This window comes from Girardinichthys multiradiatus, chromosome 14 (genome assembly GCF_021462225.1).
Source record: "Girardinichthys multiradiatus isolate DD_20200921_A chromosome 14, DD_fGirMul_XY1, whole genome shotgun sequence".
Classification (NCBI taxonomy): Eukaryota; Metazoa; Chordata; class Actinopteri; order Cyprinodontiformes; family Goodeidae; genus Girardinichthys; species Girardinichthys multiradiatus.
Genome location: NC_061807.1, coordinates 167,084 through 186,440, shown reverse-complemented (window position 1 = coordinate 186,440; position 19,357 = coordinate 167,084).

The window sequence follows — 19,357 nt, the reverse complement described above, 5'->3', positions numbered from 1 at the left end:
TGTCAGCGGGTGCTCTGTGGGAAACATGTGAATAAAGGAGATTGAAACTCTTTATTGTACCATTTTAGGGAGATCTGGCTGCCAATTCAGCACAACAAACTGTTTGGACACAGCCAGCAATGGTGGGGCAGGGATGTTAACAACTTTACAGAGACCAAGTTTATTCAGAACTTAGCATGTTGAGGGCATCTTTTAATCATTTATGTCAGTGCCTCTCCTCTCAACTCCACAGACAGAAGACTTGATGCAGTCTAGTGTATCGGACTGCAGCAGGGGCACATCATCACATGCTCGGTAACCTCGATAGCATTTTAAAGTCCTCTGTTTGAAGGATTGTATACGAATTATACAATAAAAACTATGTCCCACATCCAGACGGTTCCTATGAGCCTTTCAATTAGGCTTGAATAGAGATTTAACTCTGTTTTTTAACTAGCTCTAACGTCTCGCTGTCTCTCCACTATGCAGTACTATTCTCGCTCCCCGTCTGTTTTGCTAACTGCTACCATTTCCTGTTGGGCGGCGCAAAATTGTGACAAATGCGATGGAAAGTAACATCAAAGTCACATCTAATTCGCCTTGGTCATTCCCACTGGGTTCACATTCCAAAAGAACAGATACAAGTCGGATTCAGGACCACATATGAATGTGGCTCAAATGTGACTTGAAAAAGGCAGATAGTTTTAAAAAGTCTGACCTGATCACTTGACCCCGAAAAATCCAATTTGAGCCATATTTGCCTGCAGTGTGAATGGGGCCTAAGAAACAAGTTTTGTACAGGGTAAGTTGTATAGATAATTGTTGTGATTTAATGATTAGTTGGATTTTAAGGGTATTTGATGATATCATGTACTTTCATTTTGCTTTAGTTCCCTGGGGTTCTCCCTCTAACGGTGTCAGGTGCTGCAATGAAGTCTGCTGTGAAGTCTGCTGTGAAATCCTCTTTGGCATCTGTGATATAGACTCATAACAAAGTTCTGTAAGATAAAATACAACAAAAAACAAAGCTGAAAATACATCATATTCAACAGCACTAATAAACGCTCCCTTTCAACATTGTGCTCATTGATCAGACTAAGAAAAGGTAAAGTTGGTTAAAATTCAGAAAAGTACCATAAAGTAACTGAGTAAAAATGCATTCAAATAAACTGAATTGCAAAAAAACAAAAAGAAAAAATACAACACAATAAAGAATAAGATAAACACTGTTAGGAGAAAGTATAATTTATAATTTCACTTACCTAGTGCTCAGTTTATCTAATAAAACATCTGTCCATTCTCTACACTAACATACAGCTGTTTAGAATTACTAACACACTAAAATATATATATATTTTTTTCCAAATTAGCCAAACCTCACATTCAGTTAATGAAACACTAGCTCAGATTTGCACAACTATAGGCACATAATCAGTATTACATATTCTGCAAAACTTTACAGTGATTTGCAGAACATGTATCTGCTTCAGTCACAGAAAATCTCACATTTCTGATGACCACAAATACAAGCCAACTGGTTAAATACATCCACAAATCATCTAAAACCATTAAAGCATTATTTTAGAGACAGGAAATAAGGAAAAACACCATAAAATGGTGGCAGAATAGCAACAAAGTAAATAGGTACAGGTACAGAACATTTTACAGTAGCACAGCAAAAGTTGAAGATAAGATAAAACTTTTTTGATCTCACAATAGAGAAATTATCTTGTTACAACAGCTCTCAGTAACACAGGTAGGGTGCAGATACTTGAAAAATGTGCAATCAAAGAAGAAAAAGGTAGATTTTTACTAACAAACAGTAAGAATAGAATAAGAGAAAATAAAAGAACTTATGTACAGTAAAAAGTGGAGGTCATTTGTGCTAAAGTGACAATGATTGCACGTATTTAAAAATAGAGAGGTTATTACACTAGTTATACAGTAGAATCGAACTGTCCGAAAGCGTGGAGATTAAGGACCTGCGGTAGCGCTCCTTCCTGCGCTGAGGGTGTCTCAGTCGGCCACTGAAGGAGCAGCTCAGCTCCTCTACATTCCGGTGCAGCGGCTGAGAGATTATGTCCATGATGGATGTGAGCTTGGCTAACATCCTCTTTTCACCCACCACCTCCACAGAATCAAGTAGGCAGCCCAGGACAGAGCTGGCCCTCCTAACCAGCTTGTTCAGTCTCTTCCTGTCCTGCTCTGTGCTGCCTCAGGCCCAGCAGACAACAGGGTACAGGATGGCAGAGGCCCCCACAAAGTCATAAAAAGTCCTACTCCGACATTGGGCCTGTAGGCAAACTGTAGTGGGTCCAAGGTGGCGCTCACCACAGTGCAGAGGTGGGTGAAGATGAGTCTCTACATGGTCTTCATCAGCTGGGAGGTCAAGGCCACTGGTCTGTAGTGGGCTAATTCCTTGGCATGCAATATTTTACAAACTGGAACCATACAGGAGGTCTTCAACAGGACAGGGACCTTCTCCAGACTGAGGCTCAGGTTGTACATGTGGCTGAGGATCTCAAACAGCTGGTCTGCACAGGTCGTCAGCAGCCTGCAACTGATGCCGTCTGGTCCTTCAGCTTTCCTCTGCTTTAGCCGCCTCAGCTTTTTTCTCACATGGTTGATGTGAGGGAGTGAGGGGGGCTGGTACTGTAGACACTCCGTATGGGGTGAACTGGAGGCATGGGTGTGAAAGGGCTGGCTGTAGATGAAGGCGGGGCAAGCAGGACATGGAGCAGAGGGATTGGGGGCAGAACTAAACCTGTTGACATGAAAGTTTAATTCATTTGCCCAGCGTGGGTCTACATCAGCTGTTCCTCTGACACTCTGTCCAAATCCAGAAATGTTTTTAAGCCATTAAGCCAGCCTCTTTGCAATCTCTCCCTGTGAAATAAAGAATAAAATATAAAATTATTTGAATCTCTTATAAAGGTAATATTGGTGCTACCTCTGCCTATCTTAGGCTACGTTCACACAGCTGGCAAATGAGGCCCATATCCAACTTTTTCATGGCAGTGACCAATTTTGATCTTTTCACCTCCAAAAAAATCAAAATCTCCAACTATACATCCATACAGAAGCAGCAGCCAGTGCTCCACTAGAGGTCATTGTTAATATGTGTGCTGCCTCCTTTTTGTTTTTTTTTACCTTTCTTTGTCTTGTTATGATGTGGTCATAATATTGTCGGCTGTCATTGCTAAACAACCTAATAAGAACCCAGAGGCGCCGACATCCGTTTTTACTTCCGTAAGCAGTGCGCTGCTGTGTGATGTCTACATTCTTCTTCTGCACATCTGGGTCTCCTTGGAGTTGTGAACTGATCAGACTGAAGTCTGATGGTGGTTGCATTTAATTTGTAGTTTGAACAACCACGCAAAAATAAATCTGATTTCACCAAAAAACTGGAACTGAGCATCAAGATCTGCAGTGTGAACGTAATCTTAGAGAGCTCATAAAATGCTCAAACCCCCCAAAAAATCTTAGCTTTTGAAGATGCAGGCCTTGTAAGTGTTTGCAGAATGTCTGGTTCTAGAACTAGAAGCAGATTCTTTAAGTTTCAGGCCCGTTTGGGAGCAGTTCCCAAGTGATATGCAAAATGAAGACTAGCTATTTGTTTTTAAAATCAAAATATTTTGGAAAAAAACAACACTTCGACCTTTTAAAAAAATGTATTTATTGTTATATAGTTTAAGTTGAATGTGTTTTATTTTATTTCTTCAAATTATCTTCAAATTGATTTTACATGCTGTGTATTCTCATATTTACTGTTTCTGTGTTGTTTGATCCCTTGTCCTGTAAAACAATTTGTGTTTGCATTTTATTTTAGCAATAATCTAAATAAATGTTACAGATAAAATTATTACACCTATAATGATCAAATGGTTATTTTTTAGCAGCAGTAGGAATGATCGTTGCTTTTTTGCTTTATACAAAGTTTTTACATCATGTCATGCAATTGTTGCAAATGTGTGTGTAAATACCCTGACATCAGTGTTTTATCATACAAAGAAAGCAAAGAAACAATTGCACTCACGAACATTTGCTGGGTCAAATTCCACAGGGGAGCCCATGAGCATTAAAAATTTAGTTATTTGTACAGAGTAAAATTGAACTCAATTCCATTTCAATCTGAAAAGACTCACAAAGAAAGGGATGGCAATTAGAAAAGTTTTAATGATGAGAAATTACATGGTTATTTCTTTGGCGCTCGGACCTGGAAGGAAGATATGAATGCTGAGAATGACATGAGTTAAGATGAGCATTTGTAAGGCTTAGATTTAGAGATGTCTTCCCTCTGATCCGACACTGGTGGTGGATTGGCAACCAGGGAGCGAGAAAGCTCCTTCTAGCGTGAGAAATGGGGGCATGCGAAAGAAATGGATTTGAAAGTAGAAAAAGGCTAAACCTGATAAATAATAGAATGTGGGTTGATATTAGCAAGGATGAAAAGATGGATTCAATCAAACCTTAGGACTTTGAAAGGAGAAATTGGAGTAGACTGATGGGCAGAGACAACAGAAGACCTAGGAACTAAATAGAATAACCTGGAACATGATGAGCGGGAATGATGAAGTTATGAGTTCTGACATGCCAGGATGCACCGGAGGTAAGGGATAATGCCTTAGATGACGAGCAGCTTTGACTAACGGGATTGACCACTGCTGCATTATTAGATAAAAGCAGCAATGCGCTTCTTCCAGAAATGCCCAGTTGCAGCAGGCTATGGTGATGAGATGATCTCATGGAAAGCTGGGAATTCAGATTGGGAAAGGATGGAGGCCTTACATCGGAAACGAATCGCACTGAGAAAACCCCCCAAAACCTACGGCAGAAGCTACGTCCATGTAAATGACCTACTAATATTGACTGTTCATAAATTGTTTCATAAGAGTTTGTTATTCTGCTGCGGGTAGAGCAATTAGTGCTCATGTTGAAACGCATAGTCCGGGGAGGTGCTGTAAACCAATGAATAGAGCAGCGCCAACACAGTGTGCAGAGAGAAAGTGTGTTCCACAATTATCATGGGAAAAGATATGATGAATATCAAAACGGGAAATAGTTTCTTAGCGCCTGGTTGATAAGGGAACAAGATTGAAATATTATAATAGTAATAATAATCCCTGACTGGCTGCTTGGGGTTCCAACATCAAGTGATAAGGGTCGGTAGCCAATGAGTGGCACATTGCTTAACGGGGTGAAGTTAGAGGTCATATCCACCTGTTCGCAGATTACGGTGGAGCATGGTGCCAACTGCCACAGACAGGAAGAAAGAGAGAAGAAATATTCAATGGTCTCTTAGCAATGGTCTCTTCTGGCAAATACCATTAAGACAAGCCTTTGTCAACTAAAAAACCTGGCTGCTTCCGACAATAATAAGTGCTTACATATTAAAAGCTACGTCGTGAAAGCTTTTTCTTTCTGCTCTCGGTGGAGGAGGGCATTTTTTCTCTGTGCCTCCAGTCCATTGCCACACAATAAAAACAAGTGTTTTCTGTCTTTCTGGCATTATCCAAAGAAGAGTAAATGGTGCATCCAGATTTAGCCAAAGAAAACGAAATCTGACCGGCCCTCTGAGAAATCAACACTGTTCGAAATTGAGCAAACTGATTGGACTGTGGACAATTATGTTATCAATGGGATTCTTTACTGTGCTTCTTGCTTATGTGGCCTCAGCTGGTATGTGTTATTTGTTTCTAACCTAAATTGTAAATAATTAATTAGTGGTTTAGAGTAAAACAATATGTTATGTAGAATGATCAGATAAAGGAAGCATGTTGAGTTTTGATGAGAGCTGCTTTCTGTTTCCTTTTTTTAACTGTTTTTTTAATTGTTTTGGCAAACTTACACACCGAAGCAACACTAACTTTGGTGACCTCCGATTGACGTAACCGGGTGTCGTTACCGCCAGCGTGAATAACAATCTTACTGTATTTAAGCTTATCCTTAGCCAGCAGTTTCAGGTATGATTTGATGTCGTCCGTTCTGGCCCCTGGCAGACATTTGACTATGGTCGCTGGTGTCTCTAGTGCCACATTTCTGAGTGGAGTTGCCAATTACCAGAGTTGGCTTCTCAGCGGGTGTGTCGCTGAGTGGGGAAAATCTGTTAGAAATGCAGACGGGTTGGTGGTGACCTGTGGGCTGGGATCTAGGACTATGCTTTCTACCTACCGTCACCCAGCCGGCCTGAGGTCCTGGCTGACTGATTTAAACACAAACTGATAGAACAATAAATTTACTGCTATCAGTACTTTTTATTAAAACGGCTGCCATTTTGAATTTTGAGATTAGATTTGGTGAGAAAGCACCAATTTTTGCAAGTTATAATCCAGATGCATTTAAGCTAAATTCTAAATGTAACTTCTGGGCTGCATAAATGTAGCGCAGATTATAGACATTTGCTTCAGGTTGTTCACAAATAAACAATGAACAATAACTGTCATTTAGAGACACGCTACAAGACAAATAGGCCCATTGTATTCAGTGTATTTAACTCTATTACACCCAGTTATTTTAGCAGTTTAAGACTGATAGATGCAATAAAATGGAGATGTCTGTTCCTGTGTTGTTTTATTTGAGTTTCACAACTAATTCATACCACTGGAGGGCATTATTTACCAATTTACAATTCAGTTTAGTTTTTATTTATTTCCAATTCTCAACTCCTGTCATCTCAAGGGACTTTACAATGTCAATTCAATCAAATCATGCAAATTTCAACTCAGGTTCCAATTAATCGTAACTATCAAACAGTACAGTCATATTCAGTTTATTATTCAAACCAGTTAAAGGGTTTTCTATCTAAGCAAACCCAACAGATTGCATCGGGTCAGAGACCTGTAGCATTCACTCCTCTTGGATGAGCATGTAGCGACAGTGGACAGTCACTGGCGTTCACTTTGCAGCAATCCCTCATACTGAGCATGCATGTAGCGACAGAGGAGAGGAAAAACTCCCTTTTAACAGAAAGACATCCCCAGCAGAACCAGGGTCAGTGTGGTAATACTGCCACGACGGTTTGAGAGAACAGAGCAGAGGCACAAAGAGAATAAAGAAGCACTGATCCAGGAGTACTTTCTTTAAGAAAGCAAAGTGAAACATAATAGTTATAGCTCCTTTTGAGGATTCATCTAGGAGAGAAAGATGGCTAAGCAGATAAACTCTGAGCCAGCTCTCCAGTCTAGAGGATGAAAGAGAGCACATACAGTTAGTATAGTGAAAGCTCAGTCATTAGCTATGTCTACGAGAGAAACAGGGTTAAACACTGAAAGACAGGGCCAAGTGTGTCATCGTTAGAAGGTGAGCATGAAGTTGTTGGCAGCAGCAGCTCAGCTAATGCCCCCCTCCAGGAAGGCACAGCTTAACACAGAGCCAGGGCAGATGCAGCTTCTAGAAAGAGAAGAAAAAAAAAAACAGAGAGAGAACATCACAGCAAACAATGCAAAATTGGAGAGTAGTATAAGAATGTAACAGAGAGAGTCCTCCAGCAGCCTAAGCCTATAGCAGCATGACTACAGAGATAGCTCAGGATAACCTAAGCCACTCTCACTATAAGCTTTGTAAAAAAAGGAAAGTTTTAAGCCTAGCCTTAAAAGTAGACGGGGTGTCTGCCTCACGGACTAAAACTGGGAGCTGGTTCCACAGGAGAGGAGCCTGATAACTAAACGATCTGCCTCCCATTCTACTTCTAGAGACTCTAGAACCACCAGTAAACCTGCAGTCTGAGAACAAAGTGCTCTGTTAGAAACAAATGGAACAATCAGATCTCTGATGTATGATGGAGCTAGATCATTAAGGACTTTATATGTGAGGAGGAGAATTTTATATTCTATTCTGGATTTAACAGGGAGCCAATGAAGGGAAGCTAAAATAGGACAAATATGATCTCTCTTTTTAATTTTCATCAGAACTCTTGCTGCAGCATTTTGAATCAGCTGAAGGCTTTTAACTGCATTTTGTGGACATCCTGATAGTAAAGAATTACAATAGTCCAGCCTTGAAGTAACAAATGCATGGACTAGTTTTTCAGCATCACTCCTGGACAGGATATTTCTAATTTTGGCAACGTTCCGGAGATGAAAGAAGGAAATTTACAGGTAAATTTAAGATAGTTAAATTTGCAGGTCAAAAATAAATTAATTCCCACAGTTCAAACAGTCCAACAAAAAAGGAAACAAATGAAAATTACTATGAGAATGTTTTTATTTTTATTTTTTTTGTATTTATTTATTTTTTTATGGCCCCTGACCTTTAGAGGCTTTCCAGTCCGTTTGTTTGTATGCAGATTCAGGTGTGGGAGCAAACTCAGCTTGACTACCCAGTGGCTGGAGAGAGGCAACTCTATTGGACCAACAGGAGTTCACCAAGCCAATCAGTGGATGATGAGGCCCACCTGCACCCTATAAAAGGCTCCTGGAATCATTCTTGAGTTTGGTTTAAGTTACTTGTTTTTACTTTTGTTTGTTTTGATTTAATCTTTTAACTGTTGAGGGTGGATTTGTCCCCCTCCAGTTTATGTTAGCCCAAGTAAGTTTGATTGTTAATTGGTTAAAGCATTTGCTGTTTTGTATGTGGAGCCTTTCTCTTTGTAATAACCCCATTTTTTACCCACCTATCCCCCTTTTGTTTTTCCACCCCCTGATCCCGGAGTCCCTGGGTTGTAACATAGGTGGGGGCTTGTCCGGGATCCTCGTTAAAGAAGATCCTTATGTTCAGAGTTTATCATTTCGTTCTTGGTACTTCACTGCTATGAAGTACCAAGGCCACTTAGTACTTCATAGGCCACTTATTTTGTCAGTGGCCTGCACTGACACAATAAAGGTCTTTCATCAGTATTCTAATCTACAATTTTCATTTCCTTAATGTAACTGCCATTACAGTGCAGAGACAGAACCAATTATAAAGTAGGTTACATGACTAAGGAACTTATACTTAACAAGAAATTGAAAAGTGAAGTTGATGCTTCTCCTCTATTAAATAATCCAATGAAAAAGTGCATCCAGTCCATTGCCACACAATAAAAACAATTGTTTTCTGTCTTTCTGGCCGCCAATCCACCAATCCACCACCAATCCACCACCAGTGTTGGATCAGGGCGGAAGACATCTCTAAATCTAAGCCTAACAAATCATCATTTTAGCTCATATCATTCACAGCATTCATGTCTTCCTCCCAGGTCCGAGCGCCAAATATATAATAATGTAATTGCACATCATTAAAACTTTTCTAATTGCCAACCCTCTCTTTGTGAGTCTTTTCAGATTGAAATTTTATCGGTTTGTATTATTTCACAGGTATTTATGTATTGAATAATGAGTTTATAAAAGTGATGGTGCTCTGTGTTCCTTGACTTGCTCCTTGCGGATGAAGAGTTTTCTGAATTTAAATCTTGTTTCTCATCACATGCAGTGCCAATGTAAATTGCTTTAATTTCTTTTAATGTTAAATTAAAAGAAATAAAATAGAAAATACATTTAGAAACATTTAAATGTTTAGCAGCCTGCCTCCATTCAGTTGTAATGTGCCAGTTTTAGCTTATTTTAGCTATTATTTTTAGGAAAATTTCTTTTTTTCTGTTTTTCATCCTTATCTGAATTTTGTTTTCTCTGTGGAAAGTTTAAATTTTAGTGGGCATGCAGTGAGGAATAAAAATGCTCAAGTTTCTGGAAATCTGCCAAAGCTCTTGCATTATTGTACATCTAGAATATTCTTTGTAGCTCAACCCCACACAACTGGCCAAAAGACAATAAAGTAAAACAAACTACTGAATGGATGGAAAGCATGCTGGCATACCGTCACTGACACTCATAATGTCTCATAAATGGGTTTACATTTGAACTGTTGGGGTGTTATGTGAAGCACTGTGCAACATATTTTCTCTACAAGTGATTTTTCATTGCATAACACCATAAATAAACGGTGCAGCTACAAGCTACTGCCCAAACACCAAGGAGGAGGGGTGCTACGTTGCTAATCCATATGTGCTGCATTCACTTGCACTCAGACATGTGATATTTACTCATTTAAACTCAGATGGCAAATGGGTTTACATTCACAGCATGCTGTTTTTCTGTAATTAATGAATCAAAATAAATGCAAGTCCAATCCCTATTCTATGCAATCAAGAGTCAAGACTATTGGCTTCTGTTCCTGCTTTTGGTGGAAGACAGGTGGAAGCAGCCAGTTTTATATAAAAAGCACAGGGTTTCTCCCTAACTGCAAAATCTGGGTAATTGTGAAGATGGCCACACAGGCTGACTAATGAGAGTATACTCAAATGGAACACAAAGATTAGCAATAAGGACTAACATTAAAAATGAACTTAATCAAACCTCAATAAGCCCAAACTAAAACCCTGACAGAAACTGAAAGGAGAAGTTGTTGCCTTTATTCTTTTAGTAGAAAAAGAACTCCTGCCCATAGATAACTTGTGACTGCTGGGAACAGCCATACGAAGAACAAATAGTAGGTGTCAGATTTTGCTGTGTGAATCAAAATTGATAAAGACACTTGGGGAAATGAGAGTTTATTTCCTTCACCGCAATTAATTTGGCAGCGTACAATGAACCCATCAATGATAGTCGTTACTTTGCTTCTTACTCATGCAGCCTTAATAGGTAGGTCTGCTATGCTTCAAAAAGATATTTTAACTAAAGTAAACAGATTATGTTTTAATGGAATTAATGTTAATATATCTAAAGTCCAACCAGGAAAATATGACTGATTGTGATAACTATGTTCTAAAAAATTTACTTTTAGTTTTCAGAAATTATAAGGAAGCCAGTTAATATGTTGTTTGCCTTGATTAGCTTTAGGCGTATGAGGAAATACTTAAGCCTTGATGATTCTTTTTATCTGTATAAAACAGAAAATTCATACAATCTATTGTATTCTGGATACATAAATTGTGACTTTCTCTCCTTGAGCCGCTCTGCTGGACGGAGTGCATACTGCCACTGGTTGGTCTATTGTTCCCTAAATCTTCTAAAAGATATTTAATTTCTTATGTGCAATTATATTTAAAAAGGGATTTTTAGGTTTTTCTGAACAAAAAGCATCTCTCATGTAAGTGATCTCTCTCTGTGACCAGTATATAGATATCTACTCTACTAAGACTCCATACAACAGGCTATAAATTCCACATCTGGAATAAATTGCTCCACAAATATTGCCATCCATAGAGTCACGGGCAACATTAACATTGCATACATGAATATAGTAATAATGATTTTCTTCCAAAGTATTATGCAGCCTTAGTTTCACACATACAAATACAGGAAATACAAATGGAAATTCATGCCCATGATGACATAGAAAAAAATTTAGTTTTCACCCTCCCCTTTGACTTGTAGCTTCCTCTTCTCTGTCTGTAATGCATTTAAACATAAACGTTCAATAAATATTATGTGTTGATAATAAAAATGCAAAAATATAATTTTATGAAAAGGTGTATTCCGACATTCCCATAGAACCGTCTATGAATACATGTAATTTTCTTTCAGCAGGTCTCATCTGACCTGACCAAAATGCTGAGGCTGGACAGGAAAACTGGACTGGGAGGGTTACCATGGTGACTCATCATAACACCACCAGTCCAACAAAAGGTAAAACGTGATTAAGATGAAATAATTTGAAATAAACGTTTTACCAAAAAGTCTCAGCCCGTATCTGCACAAATATAGGCACAAAAAGCATTCATAACCCTTAAGCTTTTTAACATTACAACTGCAAACCTAAAGACCAAATCCAAACATTCATTCAGGACCTTCTTGTTGCAAGGCAACAGTGCTACCAACTGCGCCACCGAAACCCAATCCCAACAGCTCAAGGAATATCAGATGAAGTGAATCTGAAAACAGCAATTTTCAGATTTTTCTACAGATCTTAATGGGATTTAGATCCAGACTTTGTCTGGGTCACATGAATATGCTCGAGCTAAACCACTACATTGTAGCTCTGGCTACATCTTTAGGGCCATTGTCCAGCAGAAAGGTCAACCTCTGCTCCAGTCTCAAGTTCTTTGCAGCTTCAAACTGGTTTCCATCCAGTATTTAGCTCCATCAGTCTTTCAATCAACTATGACCAGCTTCCATGTCTCTGCCCAAGAGATGCATCCCCACAGCATGATGTTGCCACCATCACCATGTTCATATTGTTGATGGTGTGTTCAAGGTGATATGCAGTGTTAGTTTCACTCCACACATAGTGCTTGCCACTAGACCAAAAAAGTTCAATTTCAGTTTCATATGACCTGACCGCCTTCTTCCACATGTTTGCTAAATACAGACAGAACTTTAAATTGTTTTCTTTTGATAATTCCATAATATGTCCACTTCTCTATAGGGGCCATTTGCAAAACTAATAGTTACACCTGAGCTGTTCATTTCTGCAGCTCCAATCATGGGTCTATGGGCTGATTTTTTAATGTTCTTCCAACCTGGCCAGTCAGTTAAAGCAATTAAAGCACACTTAGTTCTAAATGATTAAGTAGACACAAAATAATTATTTTTTGATGGGCATCTCAGTCTTCAGACCAAAATCTTATATAAAATGTAGCGGTGTGTGCTATAGAGACAAGAGCATAAGATCAGAAATTAGAATTATAGAAGACTACATGCTAAAGGGAGATGATTGGACAATGGTACATAAATGCATAGGGGAATCTTTGTTTGTTTTCTGTTAAAGTCTAGGATTGTTTCTGCAAAAAGTGGATAAAAGGAATTTAATAAAAAAGATGAAAACATCCAATAAAATCATTTAAAATAAAATGTAAAAATAAGTAAAGTTTGTAAAGTCACAGAAGTCACTTAAATAGATGTTTTCTGCTAAACTATGTTTTATATATTATATATTTTTATCTGAATTACTGAAATGTCTTGCTTCTGTTTGTTTGACAGAGTACATGCTAAGCATATATGCTTTTGTTCAAATTTATTTCAATTTAGATATACCAGCTTTTTCATATATTGCATATATTTCATATAACTGTTATTGGTTTTGTCTTTTTTAGTTACAGGAGAAGGATTTCGCCTAGGTTTTGCTACACTTTCTTCACTATCATTATTGTCACTTTGATCTGCATTACCTGCTTCGTAGTTTGTAAGTCTAAATTTTCCCTGAATCTAAATTGCATTTGAAGGTTGTTTTCTGACTTAGTGCATACATACAAAGAGTTGTCAAGTTGTCAAGTCTTTCACACCACCATTTGAACACCTCAAGCTCCGAAAGTTCTGTCAAAATGAAAGACACCAAAATATGTGGAAAATGCTTAGATTTTCATATTAATGTGTGATGTAAAGCCAATTGACCAAATCTGTTACTTGAGCTTTAACCTGTGTGAAGAAGATGAAACTAAAAACATGTTATGGTATTTAATTGCAAGTTACATTCTTTGTTGTTTTTTTTTTTTACCTCTGTCAAGTTCTGTGTAACGGAGGACCCCAGAATGCAGACCAGCAGGAAGCATAGTGGGGAGGTAGAACAAAAGATTTAATAACTGAAACTCACTTCAGCAGGTGGTGGCAAAAACAGACATGGACAGGCAGGTAAGACAGGCTTGGCATAACCTTGACATGAGTCGAGATAATAACAGAGTGAAGTGATCCGTCATATTTCTGCGAGGAATCATCAGAATTATTGTGTATATATGAAGCGTGGTGCAGGTGAAACAAAAATACTGATTACATGGTGCAGGTGGGCCGAATGAAGCTGATTGCTATGACTGACAGATGCAAGGAGTGAAAACAAAACATGACTGGAACAAAAAAGAAATTCAAGAACATGATCAAACCTATAAACCATAACAGTAACGGAACATAAACCTAAAAGCACTACAAACTGAAAACATCCACAAGAGAACAAACCTAAACAACTACAGCACCGCCTCTAAAACAATAAACAGAAAGGGATTCCAAAACTCAACTGTGAGAACAAAAATGAGAAAAACTAAAGAAAAAACAAATCATAACAACCTCATTTTTTAAGTCTGATATAAAAATCTAAGGAACCCATCTAATTAAACCAAATAACAGTATATACGCTACAGAGTGATGGCTTTGGAGCACTGTTTTGGTAGGTTTGATTTCCCCTTCTTGTCGTCTTGGGTTTTGATGGTAAAATATCTAGCCACACCTGAGAGGTAGGAGTGACAGATATGACCATTACTTATCTTATATTTAACTTTCTTTGTTTAATAAACTGATTTGAGCAAGCTAATAGTCATAAGTGGAGTTTCTTCTTTTGCTGCCAATATTGAGCCCAGATGGTAACAACAGTATTAGTAAAAAGGGCCATTTTTTTCTAAGTCCTTTTCCTAAGGGCCAAGGAGAAAATGTTATTTTGTAGTAGCAAGGGTAAAAATGTCTCTTTAAATCAAAAATGATTTAATATATAGCTAAAATCACAATTATTTACACCCCTGCCATATAAAAATTATTTATATTCAATCAAAAAGTGTGTTTCTGGTTGGAAATGAGACAGACATAAAAATTAAAAAATGTAAAGCTTTCAGTTTTGAAAAAAATGTGGATTTTAACTTACACTTTAATGAACATTGCACGTCATGAATAATGCATACGACTTTTAATAATCACTAATTGCTGACAAATGTTTTGCATGTTTCAACGGGTATTTTAATAATTTATCGTTGGGGATGAGCTTCAAATCTGAGAGGCTGGAAGGCTTTCCTGCAATCACCCTACTCTTTTAGATTCTCTGTCAGATTCAAGTTGGGGTCACCTCTCTAAAAAGGTAATATTACTTCAATGAAAAGAGAGATGCTGTGAGATCTCTGCTGGCTGGTTCTGGCACTTCATTGTTCTCAGCTGCAACTCATCCAGCTAATGAGCTCATGGCTTTTTAAGACAGCTGCTGACACAGTCTGTTGCTGGAACATAGTCTCTGTTATGTGGACTTCTGTCAGCCTGCCTGATCGCTTGTTGTCCTGCCTTCCTGTCGATCTGCCCATCTGTCTGCCTGCCTGTCGCCATATGGAACTCTTCTTCAGGAAATCTGCACTGTAAATATTTCCACCGCCAGAACACTCTCTCTCTGCTCGGATCCTTGGGGCTTCCTCATCCTCTGGCTTCTAACAACTCTAATCAAGGTCTACCTAAGTTGGAACAATAAAACCTCATTTCAATCTAATTCTGTGCATCGAATCTGTGTCATCTTCTGATTTGGTTATATTTCGACAACCTGAGTAAATTAATGATAGTATGTTCCAGCCAGCAGACATGTCGAAAAACAAATCAGATGAAGATGAACAGACCTCCTGGAGGGAACGCCTCCAATCCACTGAGACCATGCTTCAACAGTTGCTACAACAACAAAGGACGACAGATGCCCATCTCACGGAACTTGGTGGTATGGTACATGCCTTAAGTGAAATATTAACCAAACTCTCACCCGCTCCTTCCAATCCTCCAGTTCGTTCTGAGAATCCTCAGCCACCCACAACCCACTCATCCGGAATCCGAGAACCTGATTTCCGTCCGTCTGAACTTTTTGATGGCAACCCTAATAATTTTGGTGGGTTTTCTCTCCAATGTGAGTTGGCTTTTAGTCGTTCCCCCTCTCTGTTTCCGACTGCTGCTTCCAAGATCACTTTTATTGTTACCTCCCTAAAAGGATCTGCTTTACGCTGGGCGCACGCTTTTCTCACAACTAACCCTATTGAGTCTCTGAGTTATGCTGTTTTTTTCAGTCACTTCAAGGAAGTCTTTGATCAACCACTCCAACAGGAGACAGCTGCTAAGAAGTTACTTACCCTCAAACAGGGAAAGAGGGCATTGGCGGAGTTCGCCATCGACTTCCGGGTGGCAGCACAGGAGGTGGGTTGGGATGAAGCGGCACTCAAGGGTATTTTTGTGAATTCCCTTACAGATCAGATAAAGGACCAGTTGGTTTTAAGAGATCAACCTGCGAGACTGGATGATTTAATCAAACTATCAATCCGTATTGACAACCGCCTAAGAGAGAGACAAGCAGAGAGGAATCATAAGTCAGAGTGGCAGCACTTTATGGCACCTCGGACCGCTTACCTTGATACACCCACTTCCTCTTCGGAGGGATCTGTGGAACCTGAGCCTATGCAGGTTGGTCACACTCGTCTCTCTCCTGAAGAGCGACAACGTCGTTTTGGGGCTGGTCTTTGTTTGTATTGTGGACAAGGTGGACATTATGTTGCAAGATGCCCTAAGAAGGGAAAAGAGGGGGGCTCGTCAATAGGTCAGGGGACTTTGATGAGCATGTCCCATTTTTCCCCTATATCTCGTCTGTGTTTTCCAGTCACTATTATTATTGGCCAAGAAAAGTGTCCAGTGGATGCTTTTATTGATTCTGGTGCGGAACAGAATCTTATTTCCTTGGATCTAGTTGACAAACTTAAGATACCTTCTCAGTCTCTCAACCACCCCCTTTCTGTTTCGGGCATCACTGGTCAAACCATATCTCAGGTGAAGTTTAAAGTGCCCCACCTTCACATCATTACCTCAGGTAACCACCATGAATGGGGTGAGTTCTTTGTTGTCTCCTCTATCTCCCCACAATTGGTTCTAGGATTTCCGTGGTTGCAGAGACATAATCCCGCAATTAATTGGGTGGAGGGCAGAGTAGAGAAGTGGAGTGATTACTGTCTCCAGAATTGTCTAAAGACTGCTGTCTCTCACTCTAGCAAACAAATTGAACCACCTGAGCCTGTTGATCTGTCTAAGATTCCTCCTGAATACCACAATCTTGCTTCTGTTTTTAGTAAACAGGGGGCTCTTTCTTTACCCATGCATCGCCCCTATGACTGTGCTATTGATCTCCTTCCAGGTGCTCCGTTACCATCCAGCAGACTATACAATCTCTCTGGACCGGAGAGAAGAGTCATGAAGGAGTACATTGAGGATTCCTTAGCATCCGGGATCATTCGGCCATCTACCTCCCCCGTTGGCGCCGGCTTCTTCTTTGTGGGGAAGAAAGATGGCACGTTAAGACCCTGCATTGATTATAGGGGGTTGAATCAAATCACAATAAAAAATAAGTACCCCTTACCACTCATTGATTCTATACATGACCAATTACACTCTGCCAAGATTTTTACCAAGCTCGACCTGCGCAATGCGTATCATCTGGTTCGGATCCGAGAGGGTGACGAGTGGAAGACAGCTTTCAAGACTCCCCTGGGACATTTTGAATATTTGGTGATGCCTTTTGGATTGACTAACGCACCCGCTGTTTTTCAGGCTCTTATAAATGATATTCTCCGTGATTTCCTCAACCTCTTTGTGTTTGTTTATCTGGATGATATTTTGATTTTCTCTCAGAACATTGATCAGCATCACCAGCATGTCAGGACCATACTCCAGAGGCTTTATGAAAACCAACTCTTTGTAAAAGCCGAAAAATGTGAATTCGGTGTTTCTTCTGTGACCTTCTTGGGTTTTATTTTTGAAGCAGGCAGGTACAGAACGGATCCTGAGAAGACCAAGGCAGTGGCAGAGTGGCCTACTCCAACGGATCGCAGGCAACTCCAAAGGTTCTTAGGTTTTGCAAATTTTTATAGAAGGTTCATAAAGAACTACAGTCAGGTCACTGTGCCTCTCACTCAACTTACCTCCTCTCTGAAGACATTCCATTGGTCCCCTGAGGCAGAGAAAGCTTTTTGCAAATTGAAAACTTTATTTTCTTCTGCACCCATTCTGACTCATCCTGATCCTAGTGCGCAATTCGTTGTGGAGGTTGATGCTTCTGACATTGGAGTAGGGGCCATCTTGTCTCAACGTTCTCCTATAGACAACAAGGTGCATCCTTGTGCTTATTTTTCTCGTCGTTTGTCGTCAGCAGAGCAGAATTACGATGTGGGAAATCGAGAGCTTCTGGCTATCAAGTTGGCGCTTGAGGAGTGGCGGCATTGGTTAGAGGGGGCGGAAGTCCCTTTTCTCATTTGGACTGACCATAAAAACCTCTCTTACATCCAAAATGCCAAGAGACTTAACTCCAGACAAGCCCGTTGGTCCCTGTTTTTTGCTCGTTTTAATTTTTCTATCTCTTACAGACCCGGCTCCAAGAACATCAAGCCCGACGCTCTCTCTCGCCAATTTTCTCATTCTGTGCAATCCAAGACTGAAGCTTCCATCTTACCGGGATCCTGCATTGTGGGCGCCCTCACCTGGGCCATTGAAAAGGACATCAGGGAGGCACAACAATCTGAACCAGACCCAGGTACTGGTCCTGTAGGCAAACTGTTCGTTCCGAACTCTGTCATCAATAAAGTTCTGGATTGGGTTCATAATAATAAACTTACCTGTCATCCGGGGATTAATCGTATGATCACTTTTACCAAGAGGTATTTCTGGTGGCCCACTATGAATCCCGACATTAGAGAGTTTGTCGCAGCTTGTTCCACATGTGCCCGTAACAAGAACTCAAATCAACCTCCTGCCGGTCTTCTTCAACCTCTGTCTACCCCCAGTCGCCCATGGTCCCACATCTCTATTGACTTCGTCACTGGTCTCCCGCCATCTGACGGAAACACAGTCATCTTTACCGTTGTTGATAGATTCTCTAAGACTGTTCATTTTATTCCCTTAACTAAGCTTCCGTCTGCATTGGAGACTGCTCAACTTCTGGTTCTTCATGTCTTCCGTATTCATGGCATGCCCTTGGATATTGTCTCTGACCGAGGCCCGCAGTTCATTTCACAAGTCTGGAAGGAGTTCTGTAGGGCTATTGGTGCTACCGTAAGCCTTTCATCTGGTTACCACCCTCAGTCTAATGGGCAGACTGAGAGATGCAATCAGGAACTGGAAGTAGCATTGAGATGTGTGATTAATGACAACCCTTCTTCCTGGTGTAGACATCTCACTTGGATAGAATATGCCCATAATATTCATACTTCCTCTGCTACTGGTTTATCTCCCTTTGAGATTTCTCTGGGCTATCTACCTCCATTATTCCCCAGTATTGAATCTGACACTGTTGTCCCCTCTGTTCAGCATTATATCTCCAGGTGTCGTAAGATCTGGCGTCAGACCAGGAGGACACTTCTACGCACTTTGGAACAGAATAAAAGGTTTGCTGACCGTCACCGTTCCACCGCACCGGTCTACTGCATTGATCAGAAGGTCTGGCTCTCCACCAAGAATATTAAATTAAAGGATACTACTCGAAAGTTGGCCCCCCGTTTCATCGGTCCTTTTGTCATAGAAAGGATCATCAACCCTTCTGCGGTGAGACTCAAGTTGCCAGCTTCTATGCACATTCATCCTACCTTTCATGTTTCACAGATCAAGCCAGTCTCGGAAAGTCCCCTGAATCCACCCACCAAGCTCCCTCCCCCTGTTCGTCTCATTGATGACCATCCAGCTTACACGGTCAATCGTATCCTGGATGT